Here is an 18,451-nt window from a genome sequence, read left to right as displayed (position 1 = left end):
GAAACCAGAAGAGAAGCATATTTAAGGAATCAAAAGTTGCAATTACAAGTCAAGACACTCTATGACAAAAGAACTGTAAGCAAAAAATTTGAAAATGGACATTTAGTCCTGATGTGGAATGCTAGAATTGAGGATAAAGGAAAACATGGCAAATTTGATCCTATTTGGTTAGGCCGATATCTCATTGAAAATACTTGGGGTGAAGATTCTTATATACTCAAAGATATATTTGACAATATTCTTGAATTGCCAATTCATAGACAGTTCTTGAAGAGGTATTTTTCTTGAAAAATACTTATTTTTCTGCCATGAATAGTAGTTTTAGGGTTTCCTGTTGTTTTGTGCTTTTTGTGCTTTCTGTAAATCCTTGTAAATATCCTTGTGTAATCTGGTGCCTTGTTTTTGTGTGTTTCTTTGTGCTCTTTGAAGAAGTTTTCATCTTACCAAATATGTGGTCTGCTCTCCCAGAGATTCTAAATTCTTGCATAGACTCAAGTAGTCCATCATCCCCAGACAGAGCCACTGCTGGTGTGATTTTTCCTAGTATAGGAAAATTTTCTGGTACTTGGGTGAAAAATCAGTTATGTCTTTGTTTTGTGATGCCTTCATTTTAAAAGTTTTTAAAAAGAGGCATTTTCTTTAAATATTCTGGTAGGGTTTTTATCTTAAATATTTTATTTACATCAGAATGCCTTTTGAAAACCCTTTTTGTACCTTTAAATTGTGACATTCCATTTGAAAGGCCGCCAAGTTGAAGTGTTTTTCAATCACAATTGATCTATCATAGATCAAGGGTCAGCACATCCCCGCACTATAGAGTTGTAGGTTTTTTAAATAAAGCAAGGAGGCGTGATGATGACACATAGCCCTTAATGTTTTGTGAGATCTAGTACGCTGCAAAAGCTCCTATATGTCAGATTTGTCAATACTTTTGCACACGTTTTGTTTTTTCTGTGATATCATTGGTGGATTCATCGGCAGAGCTATGAAGATTACTTACCAAGCCGTATCACTATTGATCCTGTCTTGATCAACGGTTGACGCATCCCCGCATAATAAAGATGCAGGTTGTTAAGTAATGCGGGGAAGCGCAGTGGTGACACGTGGCATTTTTCAAAAAAGACCGTAAAGCCTTGTTATTTTTAAATTAGGACCATGCGATCTAATAAAATCTACGGATGGGATTCAAATTTAAGTGCAAATTGCAGGCAATGGTTACTGAGAGTAAATGCGATTTAGACCTGGTGTGTGTGATTTTTAATTCATAAAAAGAGCCCACAATTTCACCATTAATGAATCACCAAAGTACAGAAAGAAAAGGGCATTCAAGATTTCAGAGCTAAGGCACAGAATTTCTCGGTTAATATTCCAATAAAATTGCAGAAGACATCATATGGTGCAGAAGTGCAATTTTTGGAGGGTAGGTACTTTGTGACTTTCTGATTAAAGTTTGAAGCATCTGCTGTTGTGAATTTTCCAAAGTTTCATTAGAAATGTCGCCTCGAAAAGAGTTTACTGGACAAAAAGATTATCTGAAACGTTCAGTGCATGATGATTTTATCGAACAATTCCCTTTATTAGTGCATGAAATAACAAAGGGAAGGGAGCACATTCCAAAAAACCCTAGATTGGTTGTGGCAGAGGGATTTTATGACAAAGCTAATTGGATACGGGATGCCCAGGTTTCCATGGGAGGTTTGGAGTTGTTTAAGAAATGGTTTTCAGAGCGAAAACTAGACACTCCTATGAGCAATGTATGGGAATTTGACATTGGAAAACTAATAGTCCCCAGTGTTTTCTTTGATAGTGATTTATTGATGGACCTGGCAAAGAGGTATGATCCTATCACAGGGTGGGTAAAAAATCATTTAGGGGTCAACCTTTTTAGGGTTTGCCCAGAATTGTTCAGTGAGGTTTTCAACCTGAACCCTAACCACACTGTGCATGAAATTATTGATCTGGATGATTTGCAAGCTAAATATGATGCACAATGAGTGTACTTGAGAATAGGGCCACTACAGGAGCATGCTGCTAGGGTTGGAAACTTGCCTATGATCACAGCCAGTACTCCAGAGCCATTGTTGAGAAGACATTTCAATCTGAGAGCTCAAGCACTATATTTTTCTCTTTGCAAGATCTTGGGGATAGATGAGGGTGATCAAATTCTAGGTTCTATGGTCCTTATAATTGCTCAAACCATTCAATTTGGAATGAGTACCATTCTGGATTTTGCCACTTTCCTAGCAAAAGAGATTCACAACGGGCTAGTTGGAATAGCAAAGGGGAAAGCAAACAAACCATTCTGTTGGTATTCATTGGTGATGCATGTATGTTTATACAAAGGATATGCTTTCTTCTCGAAAGGTATGGCGTTAGAAACCACAAAGGATGGAGAAAGAAATCTAGTACAATTATGGAGTGTGGATAAGACTTCAGAGGCCACTGATGCTAGTTATGTAAGATTTGACAGGTATTTTGCATCAAAGCTTAGATTGCTTTTAAGAGGAGATAGCCCTAGAATCCCACAAGCATTATTAGAATTGGTTAGACCCAGGGACCATGCTAAAGGGCTACTTTTCAGTCACAACTGGGGGGATATAATTCCCTACAATGTTTCAACAGTAATAAGAGTTTATGGTTTCTTAGGAAAACCTCATGTGTTACCTTTTCATGTACCTTTGAAGATAGGGATAGCCGAGCTCTTGTAGCAGATAGGTACTATAGATGAGAGGGAATTGGTCAAGAAGGGCACTTTCTTTCCAATGGTTACTGTAGTGCATGATTTTGTTCTTGTTAAAAAGGGGTGGAAGCATTTAAATTTGTTTTTGAATAAATATAACATGGCAGAATCTCACGCCAGATTCATTGACCCTGAAGGATTCTATGACCTATTAAGAGAAAGGGTGAGAGCTTCCCATCTGGTACATTAGGTTTACTATCTGAAGGATATAATCAGAAACATTTTCACATTGCAGGAGCAAGAATTAAGGAAAGAGAAATGGATAGTTTTCAATAAAAACCTGGAATTCATTAATGCTTTTGACCCCCAATACAACTCATTGAAAGATAAGAAATACTGGGGAGATAAAATACAGACATTAATGAATAATTTTGCTATAATAATTCAGACTATGAATGAGAAGAAAGATATATTTATTAAGGCACACCAAGACAAGGCAGCAGAAATACAAAGAAGAATGAGTGGAAGAAATGTAGTAACTCCTGGCCAATATACATTGCAGAAAAGGGTAGGTTATGTCATAGTTCAGAGTGTACAACAGGTACCCACTCATGAGAAGCCAAGGCCAAGAAGTCCATCTACAGCTAGCTCTCCAAAAAGACAAAAATTGTAGTAGGGGTCTTCTTCTTCTCAAAAAGAGCTATACTCCCCAAACTAGTCTCCAATCCAAATAGATGATGAGGTATCTCTAAAGGAACAACTTAGACAAATGGGAGGAGATGGAGATGTGATTGTCACTTCTACAGATCTAAATGTTGGAGAGCCACAAGAACCTCCTACACCTTCCTTGGACCTGACCATTGCTGATTACCAAGTTAAGGAAATTGACCCAATTGTTGCCTAGGCTTCTAAAAGATTTATTAATGATGAAAATTTTGTAAGATCTAGGGCTTTTGCTCAGTTTTTATGGAGATTAAATATAAAGAATTTTGAGAAATCTTGTGAGAAGATCAAGGCTAAGCAACCAAATAAATCTGACCCAGTTATCAAGGAAGATGTAAAATCAAAGTTTTTGAATGATTTTGCCTGGTTCACTCCTGAAGCTGGAACGCAAATGGTTAGACAATCAGGAGTCCTCTGTCTGCCAGAATGGGATATAGGGAATGCTATTGTTTTTTATTTAGTAAGGAAGCAGAAGGATGTTCGACTGACAACTGTTGAAGAAGTCTTACAGGCTCATAGAGGGATCAAATTTAGTGATGACCAGCAAGCCCTTGTTTTGTGGTCCATAGATAAGAGAGAAAGTACCAGGATGCATGAGTTTCCCACTGTAGAACAGACTGGTACATTGACAGTATATAGGGCTGGTGAGGTAAGTAGTAAACAAGTAATGTGAATGGCTTCAGAGATGTTAAAATTGGGTGGTGTTGTATCTGGACAAGAATAAGATTAATTTTTCCAACTCAATGTTAGGTTTGAAGAAGTTTTAAAGGCATATGAGGAAAGGGGTATATGGATACAATCATTGGAAAAAAAAATGTCTCAAATGGAGAGGATACTGGGGAAAAGAAAAATGGGAGAATCCAGTGCACCTACAATTGCCTACCCTTCATAGCCATTGGTTGGATCTAGATCAACCCCTATTATTGAAATACCTAACACCCCTGAAAGGCCCCAATTCTATACTGTAGAGGAATTTGAAGAAAAAAAATAAAAATTACATGAGTTGCAGATAGAATTGAGAAATCAATATGAAGAAAAATTAAAGTAGGGTGTAATATATCTGAGGGATAAAATTCAATGGTCAAATTTTTTTGATCAATTGACAAGAGTTGCAGTCCTCAAGGATGAGTTGAATAGGGATAGGGATAAACTGACTCTTCTTGCATAGAAATGGAGGGAGAGAAATAATGATTTTACAATCATATGTATATCTACAGTCCAAATGCCTTATCATCAAGCTGAGAAGATTTTTGATTTATTAAATAAGCTAGAGAATTTTGATGATGAAAGAGATTCTTTACAGAGAAGATTAACACTGTTTTTCCCAATACATTGCTGAAAAATTCACCCTATTTCCTTGTGCTTTAGAATCTGTTGATACAATAAAAGAAAAAGAAAAGTGGAAAAGGGAGATGGATGAGTTATTAAATGAAAGAATAATAAACATCATAAGTGAAACTAGCCACTCGTTCTGGGCAAAGACAAATGAAGAGCTAGTAAAAATACAATTGTTTTATACTGCTATGAGGAAAGAATTTGATGTTTTAGAAGAAAATGCAAATTTTTTAATAATGATACAAAGAGAAGCTCTGAGCTTTGATTGTCCAGATGATGATGCTTTTAATTAATGGAAAAACCAGTTTCTAGAAAAAATGTTAGAAGATGATGAGGAGGAAAATGTAGAAGTAAAAGTCACCCCCAAAGTTAATAATGAGGACATGGAAAATCCCCAGGTTGAAGTAAATTTATAGGTAACTGAAGGCAATACATCACTTTCAAACCTCATGGCTACTTATTCTAAGGATGAAGAATAATTGGAGAAATTAGATCCTATCTTCTTGTTAAAACAAATGAGAATTATAACAGAAAGGGACCCACCTAGGATGGTTTGATGTGTTAGCTTTTCTGTTATTTGTTTTTGTCTTTTACTACAGACATTCGTCATATCTTTTAAGGGGACACATGTCACTCTCTTTAGCCCAAAGCTTGTTGCATCTCACATTATTTAAGTGAGATTCCAAGGCTAAAGAATGGTCCGAATTCTATTTCTTCTAAGTATTGTGCTTAGTCTGGTTTTTGGTCCAAATTTTGAAAGCAAGTTTGTAATGTATTTTGTTGTCAAATTCTCTGAGAATACATGAATATAGAATGACACGTGTTTCTTTCTAAAGGCCATTCTGAGTCTACTGTAAAGTATATACCATTTTCAAAGGAAATGAATACAAATCATGAACTGTCCCCATATCATTTCTTTCTGAATTTTGTCTCCTTTTAAATACTTAGCTGCCTTGATGTTGTACGAGTAAAAGCTTGTGCAATTGAATGCAGTCAAATTAGGTTGTATATCAATTTATCATTGTTGTTAATTCAATGGATTAAATAAAGGTTTTGATGAATGTGATAAGATTCCTTAAGTATTGAAAAGGATTTTTGAATGATAAAGTTATGATAAGAATTGCTGATAGAATTTGTTGTAAGGCAACAAATTAGATCTAAGAATTTGCTATAGACTTTGAACCCCAATGGATTAGGCACTGATCAAGTTATTTCATCTGAAGGAGAAATATCTTACAAATGGTTTTTCAAATGCATCATCAAGTCAAATTTTACTTTTATTCCCTGTAGATCTTCAAAGTTGGCCAGCACTTGTCTGCATGGAATGTTTTAGCTTCAGTTAGCCATTGTTGTTAAAAACATCTGTAGATCTATAGAAGAGTTCTTGGGCATATCTTTTTATGGGATGTGTTTTATCAAGTTAGTAAGAATTATGTATATGTTCAAGGATTTTGAAATGAGAATCAGAATGAAACTAAGAAAAATCCTCATACATTTGTCTCAATTTTGAACCATCCCTGGGTACACCCACCCTGGTTTTGCAGAGCCAAAAGAGTAGAAAACCATCTGTGGTTTTGTTGAAGTTGGGTCCAAATACCTTACATATGCAATTGTTAATAAGAATAGGCTAGTCTTTAGATTGTGTATGTACTGTCATTTTGGTATTAAGAATTTTGTCTCTTAGTAGTTTTAGCACTTCTTAAAATACCAATAGAAAGTACTTGAGAATGTATTCTCATTGTACACTAAGTTGTATGATTCATCTTACTTCACACAAGAGACTAGCCAAAGGATACTCAGCTTGGAACAAAAGCTCAAGATTTCTAGCACTTAGCTACCCAAAGATCCAACTCAGAGTGAGAAGCATTTTGCAACTACGTTTCACACATAGAAAGAGTTAGCAGTATGGATACCAGAAGAGGCCAATATTAAGGCCAAATTGATGCAAATTCAATCTTCCATTACCCCACATCTGGAAGTACTCATAAGGAACAAGCCTATGCAAAAAATGTTTTGAACAAAGATCCTAATCTTTCCACTTTAGGTCTTGTTCATCTTGCAGTAGTGACAACCATCCAACACAAGTCATTAGAAATAGCATTGAACAATTGGGATGCTTCTCTCAAGATGATTATGGAGGTAAATAAATTTTTTTTGGAAAATTATTATATTCATCTTTAGGACCCTTTAACATAAGTGTAAAAGGGGGGAGAGATAATAAAGGGAGGGAGAGATATTTGCAGATTGCATTATGTAAATAAATGGGGGAGATATAGTGTGTAAATAGAAAGGGGGAGATATTGAGATATCAAAATTTTGAGGAAGTAATATAGAGTATAGAAAGTAGAAACAAGGTACCAAAATATAGAAACAAAGGTAGACAAGGTAAAGAGTATCAGATACATTCACATGAGACAAATTTAGCACAAGAGTTTTGGTTACAGAAATGGAAATGGCACATCAACTTAGAGGGAGTTACAACATTTTGAGGTATACAGAATTTTTGAATAAGTTTTTGAAGTATTGTACATATGACAAATAAATTACTTTTTATACTCATAGAGATCAGATTCACAATGTTTAAGTTAAGTGTTTTTGTCACTCATGCCAAAGTAGGAGATTGTTAGTCTCAGATTGGTTTTGATATTTGAGTGTGAACACACTTAACCATTTCTCAAGATGATGCCAAGCATAATATAGATGCTGAGCTACAATGTATGCTAAGCTAGAGAATTCAATAGGTGTTGAGTGAACTTCAGGTGCTAAGAAATCTTTAGGTGCCAAGTGAAGTTCAAGTGCCAAGTTACTATAGTTGCCAAGCAGAGTATAGATGTTGAGTGAAACAAAATTACTAGAGGAGCCAAGTGAGCTAATTTTCCTATATGTGTCAAGCATCATCAACTAGTAAGTGTTGAGTAACACAAAATCAACATATGAGTTTGTGCCTTTAATAAATTAGATGTAAACCATTTTTGGAGCTAACATAGGATGAATCTTGAATGATCTTCAAGGTAAGATCAAATCTTTTGCATTAGATATGTAATCAGCATGCAACCAATAAGAAAAATGGAGAAGGCATGAAACCAATAGGATAAGTGAAAGAAATGAGTGGGAAATGAAGATTTAATATTGATCATAGATTCATACCTAACCCTAAGTCTTCAAAATCTTCAAAAGGAGGACAAAACCCCATTGTATATATGTATGAGAAGTGTATGGGTGAATTATAGCAAAATTCAAAGAGGTGTTCAAAGACTTAGAAGGAAGGGTAACATTACAGGATTTAATTGATCAAGAATAGAGTATCAAAACCTTGAAGAGTGATATATTAGATCAAGCAAGGATTAGATCAATTAGAGCTGAACAATGATCTGTATTTAGTAATTGAAGATTGCAAGTAATCAAGTCAAGACTTTCTAATACTCTCTAGCAATTGTATTAGATATGGAAATCCTATGGAGTTAGGTTGGCCTAGTAGCCATTTGTAAATCCTTTAACAGGGTTGAATTCTAAGTGAATGTACTAAAGTCCTTTAACCAGGCTTACTTGTAGCAAGGTAGTGAAATCCTTTAACTAGGTCACTTTTAATAGGGTGTAAAGTCTTTAATAGGACAAGCCTTTCACATGCCAGACCATTGAAGTTGTCAAACATTGTAACCTTGAATAGTTACACATTGCTACAGCGATATTTTGTGGGTGTCATCCCCATCCTAGTTTTAGCTTCTCATTTTGGGGTTTTTCTAGGTTACCAAATCTTGTGTTATCTATTTTATGCATGACTTTTACTTTCATGCTTATTAGATGGATTAGATGCATGTGAATGTTGTCAGCTAAAGATTTTGAATGGTTAAAGTTAATTACTTCTAATTCACCCCCCCCCCCTCCTCAGAAGTACATCTTCCCACCTATTAATTGTAACAACAATGACCTCAACAAAGTTATATGTAATGCATTTTAAATTGGGAAGATAGCGCACAAGAACCCTATATCAATCTGTCTAAAGGAAAAGAAATGGAAAGAAGAGGAACCAATGGAGGCATTCACTCTATTGTTTGGACATATTCCTCTAAAGTTCTGAATCCTTTATCAAACTTTAACAATTTTCTTAGACTTCCTTAAAATTATATCTAATGCTAACCATTGTATCAGGAAAAAAAAATTCATGAGGCCTATTAATTATCAAATCATAATCGTAATTTAAACTTAGGTTGAAATAAAACAAAATATTTTTGTTCAAGTTGCCAAAGAATAGAGGGTTTTGGTTATTTTTTTCTATTCAATTCAATCATAATCCCTATCTTTCCAAAAGTGTATTTTGTCTAAGTAGCTAGGGTAGAGAATAAAGTACACAATTACTCTATCCAAGATACGTAAGAGAAACAAAGAAAACAAATTCTAGAATAAATTGCACCATTTTATTTTCATATTCCTTTCCAAGGTATATATATGCATAAAGGCTTTTAAATGAAAAAGAAGAAGAACCTAAATCAATGGAATTCATAATTGAATGAATGCTTTCCTCTAGCTCTAGTACATGGTCTGTGCTACTGCTAATAAAGTTGTTGCTCAAAAGTATTATTTTGCTATATTGCCAAGGTAGGTGAAAATATAACATATATTATTTTCTTTTTATTTTATCTAACTCGTGTTGTTCAAAATTTTGACCAACTTGAGCATAAAACCCTCATTTGGTCAAAATTTTGACCAACTCGAGGATAAAAATAAAGAAAAGATGAAATCATAGGCCAATATGGCCTTTGGTCAAAACTTTTGGTAGAAAAACAAGGGTAAATATACTAGTGGTTAATCCTCAAATAACCACAAGTTAGGGTTCTTCATAGAATATTATTTAAGCCATGTACTAGTTACAACCATCACACCTATATGGTAGTCTAAACCTTCATCATCTGTAACCAAGTGATCCATTGTTTTTTGGCCTACACACAATGACAAAAATAATAACATTTCCCTTCTTCATTTTCCTTAGGTGTAATAACAACACAAACATGGCCTACAGTAATAAATGCACATAATGTGGTCATGAATTTAGCAAATACTTAGGTAAATGTTATAAAGTTACATTACTAGGTTGTACTAGATCATAAAAGTGATCAAAGTCATTGGATGAATCCATCCCTACCATTTGAAGTTATTATGGGGGATGATAGGAGTCAATTGGGTCTAAAATGTGCATATCCCATTAGTCCATCTATTCAGCCGACCCACACTCATGCCAATTTTTCTTTGCATATGATGGACAAAAGCATGTCATTTTTCATGTGTGGATACTCCATGAATCTAAATTAGAGATTCTAAAATAGTGCAACTCACATGATCCTATTAGTGTGCAATAATCCTCATATGGTGCAATTTTAGTAAATTATCAATCAACCAAAAAAAATACGAATCATAGACTCACCTTCCTTACTTGGACCCATTGTAGCATCACATCACTAGATGATGGATTTTGCATCTATCAATGTTTCTCCATCTTTGTACTTTAATTCTTCATGAACTAAGGCTCTTTTGATGCATTTAGTTACACCATCATGCTCTCCCTTTCCATAACTAGCCTCTATGAAATTCCATATATATTAAATTCTAGACAACATGTGCATCCTACTCAACCGATAGAACATTTAGGCATTCTTGAATTGAAATGCGTGATTCTCTGACCAAATAATGTGTTGGTGATATGGTATGACCTTATTAGCCAAATCTCCATAAAATAGTTAACAACAACCATGTATGAATTTCATAGAATGTGATCGATCATCATTGATGTAAAAATAGTAATCCCTAAATATCTTCCTATCATCATTTGTACTTGTAGGTGAATGCATGAATGTTATGTGAACAAATATGGAAACCTATTGAGAAGTATAATATTCTTCTTGTACCTCATTTTGTGGTTGCAGTGTGTAGTTCTTTGCGAATGCTACAACTGAAACAATAGCATCCAGTAGAAACATATCCTTGCAAAACTTGAATTGTGAATCCAACCATCAAGCTATATGTGTATACCTTGCATACTTGTAAATAATTTGTTCATGAAAAATCTTCTTAAATTCATACACTTGAATCTTTTCAATGACTAAATCACATCTTTTACCCTATTTCCCATGTTTTAGAGCATATCTCACTGTCTTATATTTTTTGTTATCTACTATTTGATTTCCAATTGCATGTGTATTATCCATATGCTAACAAGTTGAAAGAAGCTGCAAAGAACCACAAAACAAGCATGTACCATCCAAGCATGGCATCTTGTATAATTGTTGATCATTCCCTATTTCAAATAGAATATTGGATATGAATTCACTTGAAGGTCTAGGTGGCTATTTCTATATAAAGAAAGAAAAAAACTATTTATACCCCCTTTTAGCACCACAACTTGGTATACTTACCTAGAAGGCTAAGTTGCAAAATTGGAAAACTAGATTAGACAATACTAGAGTATAGGAAGACTAAACCATTAGAGCCTATGTACAAGACATCAATAATATTGTAATATAATATAAATAAAGAGAGTAGGAGGAGTTATATCAAAAGATGAGATTAATGGAAAATTTTAAAATCTTTAACACCAATATATGAGAACAAAGTCAATGCTATTGAGGAAGTCATTCCTCTCATCAAGGGAAACAATAGGGAGATACTAATTGTTGAGTTACAATATTCTGAAACTAAAAGACTAAGAGATGATTTTCCTATAATTGAAACTAAATTTAATCCTAGGGTGCATAACGATGAAAGGTTACTAACAAAGAGTGTGAAAACTAGTTGTAGAAACCATAGAGATTATGCCAATGATTTGGTAGAAATTTAAAAAGAAGAAATAAATTTGGATGAGCTTGAAGCTTTGAAATGAAAAGAGAGAAAAGAGGTTAGAAAATATTTAAAGGAAGTTTAATCTTTAGTCTAAAATTAAAGTAATCAAATTGGTGATTTTGCATCAAGATGTCATACAAGAGAATCAAAGAATAAGGCTATACCATATAAGTAAAATTTCACTAAGCAATTTCCTTATATTAGAGATGATGAGGTTTAATTCAAGAAAATTAAATTTCAATATAGTGATAATGCGGATGAGATGGTATAAATTTTATAATTAAAGATGAGGGTCTTATTAAAGAAGAGAAAACACTAGTTTTATATGTTGAAAAGAAGAAATTGGATTATATTATAGACAATGGATGTTCACATCATATGATAGGCAAAAAAGATAGGTTTTTGAGTTTAAAATGTATGATGAATTTGTTGTCATATTTGGTGATAATATAGATTTCTAGATAAAGGGAAAAGGTTATACAACACTTGATGCCAAGAATAACACAAATGATGAGCTATTTGTTGATGACTTGAAATACAATTTTCTAGGTGTTAGATAGCTTCTTTTTGCCAAATTAATGTAAGTAGAAACTTTGCCCATCCTTTATGGATTGGACATCCAAAAAGAAGGTACTGGTTGAATCATAGGCTCATTTATCTTATCAACCCAAGGACATGGACTAGAAATAGTGCAACAAGGTATATGCACTAAGTTCTAGTAAATACCATCACTATTATACTAAAAGAAAATATTGCACTCTTGAAATTAGGTTCTAGAAAATAACTTATGTAAATAGGAATTGAAAAGATTCAACTAGCTTATGCTTAATTAGTAAAGATCTAGTGACCAAAATGAACCTACTTAGTATGCCTTTACTAGGGGAACACCCACAAGAGTTATTATCGGGTGCAACATTGCACTAGATAATGCCTAAGAAAATAAATGGCATTGAAATATTCACTCACCTTGTGGGTCCCCTTAGATAAGTGAATTGAAATGACTCAATATAAAGCTTCTAGAATAAAATTATCTATTTTATTCATAGCTAGAGATAAGTACATGTTGAAGATAAACTGTACTGACTAATACTGCCTAAGATTATAATGAAACTTACTGAAAAAATTAACTTCAAAAGTTTGGAGGAAGCTTAATTATAACAAGGACATCTTAATTAACCCCTACATTAATCACCATTTTAGTTTTTCGAGGATTTATCAATGTTTTAATTGATTACAAAAAATTGAGTAGATATTTACTCATCTTGATAGAATAAGTCTTCTCTATTAAATCTTCAATAGAAATATAAGCTCCTTCCCAACTAGACTTGTGTTTAGTCAAAGTGGTTAATGGTTTAACCCAATCAAATATTAGTTATTGCATTCATGGGACTCGATCATCCACTTCCTCCAACGACTGTTTAGTTACTCCAAAGTCCTAGTTGCTAACAAATTGCCTATGCTATATGACTTAGTCTTGAAAAAGATAGCTAGAAACACATTCCATATTTAAAACATACAATTATATCACTACTCTACTTTTAATAAGAACATTTATGTATAAATTTATTCTTGCAATAAATGATTCATTCGATTGCATGACAATGTGCACATTCTTACCATCCTTGAAAACATGAATTATAGAAGATGATAAATTTGTACATAACTATTTCTAATCAAGTATTTACTACTTGTATAACCATATAATAAAAAGCATGACTATAAAGACTTTATATGAGGTTTTTATACAATGTATGACCTTAACAAATTTTTGAGAAAATATAACAACATAACTCCTAGGCTGACAAAGTAGGAAAACATGTAACATAATAGACCATAAAATTGTCTCATTGGTAGGAAAGGGTTACCATTTACAATTCATGGATGATATATGTTTAATCAAATATAAGAAAGTAAATAAGATTCCAACTAGTACTAAGACCAAAGGTAATTTCTATCAATTAAATCCTTCTCAGATTATGTTTTTTTGTTGCAAAATTTGATGATAGTCAGTTATGTCATAGGATATGTTTTTATACAAACTTTTATAAAAAATTAAAGGTGAGTAATTCTAGTGTGTCAAAATATTTATCTAATATTATGAAACCCTCCAACATAATTTGTAAGGAATGTGTGGTGGAAAACTAGAAAAGAAATACATTTTAGAGAAAAGTACTTTCTACTATAGAAATGTTGAAAATTGTACATAGGTTTATTAAATGGACCTACACAAATGATAATATTTTATGGTGATAATTATTTTATTCTTTTCATTAGTGATTAAACTAGAGTGATGTAAGCTTCTTTCTTAAGAAATAAATTTCAAGCATTTGACGAGTTGAAGTTCTTTAAAGAAAAAGTTGAGAATGAATGTGTATTCAAGATTTAAAAGAAAAAACTTAAGTCATGGTAGAGGAGGAGAGTTTAAATTTGATAAATTTAATCCATAATGTAAGAATGATGGAATTCCCAGTAAGATTTCGTCCCCTAGAACACAACAACAAAATTGAGTAGAAAAATGAAGAAATAAAACAATTTGTGAGGAAGTGAAAATGCACTTACTTGAAGGTAATGTAGAACATGTATATTGGAGAGAAGAAATAAATATTATAGTATAGACATTGATTTTTTTATAGATAAGATAAGGTGCAAGAAAAAAACCTAATGAACTATGGTTTGGTCACACACCTATATTAAAGTGCTTAAGAATATTTGGAAGAAAAAGCTATATCAAGAGATGATGAAAGATAGAAGTTTGATCCTAGAATTGATGAAGGTGTATTTCTTGTTTGTTCTACTAAAAGTAAAATAGATAGATAATATAACTTAAGAATAAACACAATTATTGAAAGTGAAAATGTAGGAATTGATGAAATATTTTAGGTGCAAGAAAGAACTTTTGAGTATGATTCAGATGGGGCTACCAATCAAGAAAGCACAAGTTAGAGACCAATATAAAATCAAAATGTAGAATATGAACTATTCTTTGAGATTGGAAATGTAATTCATTTTCAGATTAATGAACCTAGAGAAGAATAGAGAACACAAAGGATATGTTGATTTAGGTCAGCATGATGAATAGATTATTGAAAATACAGATTGTGGTGTAGTAATGTAAAGAGGTAGAATGAGAAATGAAATATGTTCTATTTCAAAATATAGACCTAAAAATATTGATGAACAATGTAGAAATGAATCATGGACTAATTCTATGAAGGGAGAATTGGAAGAAATTGAGAACAACACATGGAAATTAGTTCCTAGGCCTAAAGACAAAATGTTATAGGAATTAATTGGGTATTCGAAAGCAACATGAATGAGCAAGGAGAAGTGTTAAGAAACAAAGAGAGACTATTCACAATATGAATACATTAATTTTGTAAAAACAATTACCCCTATAGCTAGATTAGAAGTAGTTAAACTATTTCTAGAAAATCTAGCTATCATTAAAAGTGTATCAAATGGATGTTAAATTAGATTTTTCGAATAGGGAATTATAGGAAGAAGTATATATTGAGTAGATAGATGGATTTACATTAATAGAGAAAGAATACATGGTATGTAAACTAATGTAGGAGAATTTTGGGTTTCCATGTAATCCTACAGTTTTGTTCATTTGAGTAGTCTAACTGAGTTCCAGCTATGTTGATCAAGCTCTCCAATATTACATAGGTTATTTTTGGTATTAACCAAGCCTAGAGTATCAACTGACAATGTCAATTGATCTCTTTAGTGTTGACCGAGTTTTGTAGTGTTAACTAAGTTGTTCTATGCTGACTGAGTGACCCTTCATTTACCAAGTGAACTTGTTGCTATTAATGCTTGGGTCCTTCTTTGACTGAGTTTTTTGTGTTTTGGGTCTTAGTTGGAGCTAGCTCTTGCATTTAATTTGGATTTTGAATTTAATGATAGGATCTTGTCTAGGAATAAGTATTGATTATTTTGAGGTTAGCCTTTCTTTTATGTAATGGTCTAGAATATTTTGTAAGTCATTTTGGAAAGTATAAGTAGAGGTATTTGATTTATTTTAGGAGAATACTTAGAGAGTCAAAGTAGATGTTTTTTGAATTGTGAATTTGAAGCTAGATTATAGATCTTGAATTAGTATTTTGTATCTGGCCATAACCAAGAAGGCCTTATAGTTGGGCATGTATGTTGAAACTTTGATGAATTAGAAAAGGTTATTGTTCTCTTTCTCCTTGGTGTTGCTCTCTATGTGTTTTCTTCCATTGCATTTTCTCAACAAGGTGGTTTGGATAGTTGGTTGTAACTTTAGCCCTAGCTGTTCCATGTCCCTCCTTGCATCATAAACTAAAGAAATCCATTTATGGATTGAAGCAGGCCCCAAGAGACTATTATGCAAGGTTAAGTAAACATTTGTTTCATTTGGAATTCAAAAAGGGAAGTATAGAAAGTAACGTATATCTAAGAATTAATATAGATGGGCAATTATGATGCCATTGGTTTTGGAGAAAATAATGAGGTAAGTGAAAAAAATTGTGATGAAAAGAAGGGTGAATTTGATATGTCTATGATAGGAGAGATGAAATACTTTCCTATATTGTAAATAACTCAAACATAAGATGGTATCCTTATATCTCAAAATAGGTATCTTAAAGAATGGATAGTAAATTTTGGTATTGAAAATTGCAAACTAATTGGAATAGCTATGGTTATAGGTTATAAATGTTGGTCCCAAATATACTATTTATAGTAAGAGGAGGTGAATCCATACAACACTTATAACTTTATATTTCTCCTTTAAAAATATGTTTAAATAAAAGACTATTGTCTAAATGATTACTCGATAAGTAAAAATGCATTTAGGACAAAGAGTAGTAGCACATAACACAAGTTTTTCTCATAGAAACCATACTAGGGTGAAAACCATAGCTCAAGAAGCTTGCACTCTTCTATCAAAAGATTACAATGACATTGCCAAGTATCACTTGGTTAGGAGATTTGGAGAAGACTACAATGTTACTTTCCATGTACAATAATTTTATTTTCCCCATTGGTGTATAAGGTTTTTCATGTATTAATCTTCCCCATTGGAATTTCTAAAAAGGGTGTCATTATTCCAATTATTGTAGTTAAATAATCTCCAAAACAATCTTGATATAAGATATTAATTCTTAGATATAAGTTACTTTTGGATAGAGTTATTGAGAAAGTAACTTTAATATCAAAACATATTAATTCTTATATATAAGTAACTTTTGGGTAGAGTTATTGAGAAAGTTACTTGTACCTTGCATGCACTATTTACATCAGTTTCATTACAATTTCTTTCACAACTTTAGGAAATAGTTCCTAAAAAGTGAACTCTTGAATCAACTCTAGAAAGATATATCTAATATGCCTTGAATTGATGCAATATGCATACTTTCATAGTGAATCTTGGATAGGGGAAGAACCACTAACTTACCTCTTAGACACTCAAAATCATCCTTAGGAAATTATTTAGTGAATATGTCTATAATTTGTTCCTTAGATTTCACATATACTAACCTCAAATACTTTTCTTGTACTTTCTTTCTCAAGTAGTGATACTTTATAGATAAATATTTGGGTTTTTCATGCATCACAATATTCTTGGATATATTTATTGCATTATTATTATCACAATAGATAGTGGTATGCTCAATAACTTCTTGCATTCCTTCCAATATTGTTTGATCTAAACAATATTTAAACAACTAGTTGTAGTAGCAACATACTCAAATTAAATAGTATTTTGTGATATGCAACTCTATTTCTTTCTCAAACACATGATCAATTTTTCTCTTAAAAAGAAAGCACAACCACTTGTACATTTCCTATCATCAACATCTCTAGCCCAATCAACGTTAGTGTAGTCTTTCAAATCAAAATCAACATCTTGTTTGTACCACAATCCAAAGGCTTATGTTCCTTTTATATTTTTGAATATCCTTTGAAAAATAGTCATGTGTTTCCTTAGGATTAGAAGAAAATATCTCATAATACCAACTCCATATACAATATCAATTCTACTATGCACAACATATTGTAACTTTCTAATCATTTATCTATATTGTGTCTCATTCACTTCAATAGTAGCATCCTCCTTAGATTAGTCACCATAGTCATAATGACTAGCCTTGACTCATGCATACGAAATGTCTTCAAGATATCCTTAACATAATTAGATTGAGTCACATATATACCATCTCTTGTTTCATGAACTTGTAATCCAATGAAAAATATGATCTCACTAAACTTAGACATTTCAAACTCCTTTCTTTTTAATTAGGAGATGATTTATAAAACAAATCATTCCAACCAAATGCGATATCATCCAAAAATATTTTTGAAATAAATACCATGTTTTCATCTTCACTCATAAAATATAGAATACTATTATCACTTGTTCTCACAAATCCAATCAATTAATCAAGTATGAATGCAACCTTTCAGATCACACTCTTAGTGTTTGATTTAGTCCATACAATTCTTTGATCAACCTCCAAAATAGGTGCTTGTAATATGGCTCAAAAAATTCTTTAGTTTGTCTAATGTATATATCTCTTCTTCAAGTATTCCATTTAGAAATGTAGACTTAACATCCATTTTATATAGCTTAAATTTATTATAAGTTGCACATGCCAACACAATTCTAACTCCTTCCAATATTGCTATAGGTGAAAAGGTCTCACCATAATCTATTCCTTCTTGGGCATAAAATTTACAAACTAATCTTTCTTTCTTCCTTAAAACCTCACCATTCTCATTCTATTTGTTCTTGAATATACACTTTGTTCCAATAACTTTCTTATCAGTAGGTCTTGACACCAATGTCCATGTTTTGGGTTTCTCAATTTGACCAATCTCTTCATTCATAAAATTTACCCAATCTTCATTATC

This window comes from Cupressus sempervirens, chromosome 9, assembly GCF_028749045.1.
Source record: "Cupressus sempervirens isolate cs-2001-9-10 chromosome 9, ASM2874904v1, whole genome shotgun sequence".
Taxonomy (NCBI): Eukaryota; Viridiplantae; Streptophyta; class Pinopsida; order Cupressales; family Cupressaceae; genus Cupressus; species Cupressus sempervirens.
Note: the sequence above shows the minus strand (reverse complement) of the source record.